This window comes from Alexandromys fortis, unplaced genomic scaffold (assembly GCF_014885135.2).
Source record: "Alexandromys fortis isolate MF-2015 unplaced genomic scaffold, M_Fortis_MF-2015_v1.1 scaffold_69, whole genome shotgun sequence".
NCBI lineage: Eukaryota > Metazoa > Chordata > Mammalia > Rodentia > Cricetidae > Alexandromys > Alexandromys fortis.
In genome coordinates, this window is record NW_026067951.1 from 8,812,335 (window position 1) to 8,815,886 (window position 3,552).

Here is a 3,552-nt window from a genome sequence, read left to right on the forward strand (position 1 = left end):
TTGTGTGCGTTGGGCATTGAACCCAGGACCTTGTGCATGCTAAGCAAGCACTCAACCACTGAGCTACACGCCCAGCCCTCTACCAATCTTTTTTTTTTTTTCTTTCTTTCTTTATTTATTTATTAAATATTTCAGTCTCTTCCCCACCTCCGCCTCCCCTTTCCCTCCCCCTCCCCCAATACGTTGCCCCTCCCTCTTCAGCCCAAAGAGCAATCAGGGCTCTCCGTCCCGTGGGAAGTCCGAGGAAAACCCTCCTCCATCCAGGTCTCGTAAGGTGAGCATCCAAACTGCCTAGGCTCCCACAAAGCCACTACATGCAGTAGGATCAAAGACCCATTGCCACTGTTCTTGATGTCTTAGTAGTCCTCATTGTCTACCAATCTTTTAGGCCACCTGCTGTAGCAGGAAAGCCTGTCATCACCTTTCAGACCAGGGGACAGCCACGTTACTCAGAGCCCTCCAATCTAACAGCTTCTCTAGGTTTGCTCTTTCTCCTCACTCCTTCCCAATTTCCCAGAATGCCTCTTTCTAGTGAAAACAGGATAGGATAAGAAAAAAGTGCCTAAGTCAGCACTGAGTCAAATAGAGCTGACAGAAAAGGGCAGGGTAGTCCCCTCAAGCTTTCCCTTGTGATTTGGGTGAGTATTCCCATTTATTACACAAATTCAGCAGCTCTCTCTGACACCAAATTGGTCATGGTCTCTTCCTTTCCAGTACCCCTCTGACCTTGTCTCTTCAATCTTGCATGATTTATTTACTCTTTATTATTATTATTATTATTATTATTATTATTATTATTATTATTATTATTTTGAGATAGGGTCTTACTATGTAGCCCAGGCTGACCTTGAACTTGAGATCCTTCTATCTTAACCTCCCAAGTGCTGGGTTTGGGCACCATCATGCCTGTCCTAGCTCTGCATGTTTTTGTGATCCCTTGCTTGGCAGGCCTGGTGTGGATTGAACTTTGTCTCTCTCCAAAACTCGTACTCCGAAGCACTTCCTTCTCAGATGTTGTAGGAGAAACCTTGAAGGAGAAGACCGAGGTTAAATGCAGGCCCAACAGTGGACTCTGGTCTGATAGGGCTACTCCATACAAGAAGAGGGAGACACACCAGAGATCTGTTCCTTAGTGCCAGATCTCTGGGAGGACACAGCAAGAAGACAGTCAGACACAGGCAGGACTTCACTGGACTTCCACTATGCCTTTCATTTTGGGACTCTTAGCTCTCAGAACTGCAAGAAAACAAACGTCTATGTTCAGTTTATGGTACTTTTAATGGATGAAGCTGATAAGCCAGAAGTCCTGAAAAGAGTGGGTTTAAATGTAGGGTATGTATGGATATTGAGGCTCTAATTTGTGAATTTCGTAAATGCTAATATTTGCAAATGCTGATGTAATCTGAACACTATTCTCAGATAGCCGTGCGAACATAGTGAGGGGGGTAATTTTGATTGCCAACTTGAGTGGATGTAGAGTGATCCAGGAGAAACACCCTCCCTTTATGTAGGTGGCGCCAGCCCATAGCCTGGGGTCCCAGGCTGAAGCAGAGTAGAAAGAGTGTCAGCCTTCATCTTTTCTTGCTTCTTGACCTATACCTCAAATTCCTGCACCATGCCTTCTCTGCTACGATGGATTGATCCCCTCAGACTGTGAGCTGAAATAACTCTTCCTTCCATGTTGCAGTGACGCAAAGAAACTGACAGAAGCAAGAGGTATATAGGCACAAGAGAACAAGAGGCGCCCCTAGCCTGCATCTCACCCTGAAGGTTTTCAGTGGGCACAAAAATCTTCTTAGTGATAGGGCAATCCCTTTCTTTTTTCATGGCTCAGCTGATTGACAACCCTGGTGCACCTTCTTCGATGATCCCTGAAGTGTAAGTGGAGTTTCTGTGTCTGGGCAGCTGCTCCCAAATAACCATTCAGAGACTTGTTATTAATTATAGATGCTTGACCAGTAGCTTAGGCTTGTCTCCACCCAGCTCTTATGACTTAACCTATTTCTGGTCATCTGTGTGCTGTTCCGAGGCTAGTTTACCTCATCTGTGAACGTTCCATGTTGCTTTTTCTGCGTCTGTCTCTTCCCAGCATTCTCTCTGCCCCGAAAACCCTGTCTAGCTATTGGCCAATCAGCTTTTTATTAACGACGAGAGAAACACATTTTCACAGTGAATAGAAGGATTATTCCACAGCACTGAAGAATGATTTCTTTTCTGGGTCTCCATGGGCACAGCTTGTAACCGGACCCAAACACCTGGTCTTGGGTTTGTCAACAGTCACAATTATACTTGATTCTAACAATTTTCCAGTGAGCCTTAATATGTATTCACACACAAAGTGCTTTGAGGATAGGAACCAGGTTCTGGGTACCGTCATCCTCAAATCCTATCCATGGCCCGGCTCAGAGAACGAGCTCTAATGTCTTTGCTAAGGGAGGAGAACAGCACAAGAGTGGTCTTCTGGGTCCTTGGCTACCTCCTGCCCTGTGAGAGGGAACCTGCTTATCCCCACCAGTCCTCTGCCTTTCCTGAATCCTGCACGTGCTCTCCATACAGCAAAGGGCCCTCAGCATCTCAGCAGCTTTTTGCTCTCATCCTCCAGATAGATCTAGCTTTGATATGGGTGCCCGGTGGGGCCCTGTGGAGGTGCCAAGGGTCCAAAGGCTCCTACTTGGGGAGAGGGTTTCTGGAGTCAATGGGTAAAGGTTTCAGCAGTATTTGAAGCCTCTAACTTTTAGTCACATTATGGAGTCGAGGGGTGAATAAGAAACTGTTTTGAGTTGGTTGAAACCCAGGGTAACAAGGATGTCTGGCAGAGAGCCATGGCCTTTATGAGCTTAGCATAACTGTAGGACAGGGTCATAAAGGTTAATATCTTCCCATCTCAACCCAGGAGCAGCAAAGCTAGAAACAGAGAGAGCAACATTTAGAACAGAATCTGGCCACCTCGATCCCTTGTTTCTTCTGCAGATCTTCACCTGCCTTCTTGCTGCCTGTGCAGGTTTCCTCCCATGGCTCCTCATGGTTCAGTGTCTACCAAAGAAATGATTAGAAAAAAAAGAAAGAAGAAAAAAGAGGGTTCATAACTGTCTCTCAACAACCGCATGTGATTGTGCTGGGTTTGCAAAAGAATGTGCCCAACCGTAGCCAGACACGAGGAAGGAGGTGTTGAGCTTTTCCCAATGATAGATTCAGGGAACTGGGAATCATTGCCTTTAGTTATGTACCCGATAGTGATCCCACCAGGCTCCAGTAGACAGTCCCAATATAATAGTCACAAGATGGCTAAACTAAATGGGTCACAAAAATCAACCCAGAAGTCGTGAATCCAGAAAAGGGACAGAGTTGGGTGTAGTATGGGTGAGCCAAGGAATCATCCTAAAATATTGTCAGCCAAGAGTTAAGCACAAATTTATGGCATTGAGTTATCAGTATGCACAGCTTTTCTTCTCTTCTCTTCTCTTCTCTTCTCTTCTCTTCTCTTCTCTTCTCTTCTCTTCTCTTCTCTTCTCTCCTCTCCTCTCCTCTCCTCTCCTCTCCTCTCCTCTCCCC

At 45.8% G+C, this 3,552-nt stretch overlaps 1 long non-coding RNA gene across 1 annotated transcript in view; it reads right to left on the reverse strand.

The window, feature by feature from the left end:
* Positions 1 to 209: 209 nt before the first annotated feature.
* Positions 210 to 3,552, reverse strand: part of LOC126506751 (uncharacterized) — a 37,766-nt gene continuing 34,423 nt past the window's right edge. The window contains exons 5-6 of the long non-coding RNA XR_007593326.1: positions 2,947 to 3,033; positions 210 to 1,236 (exon numbers count right to left, since the gene is read on the reverse strand). This is a non-coding gene — a long non-coding RNA (uncharacterized lncRNA). The remainder of the gene's footprint in view (positions 1,237 to 2,946; positions 3,034 to 3,552) is intronic.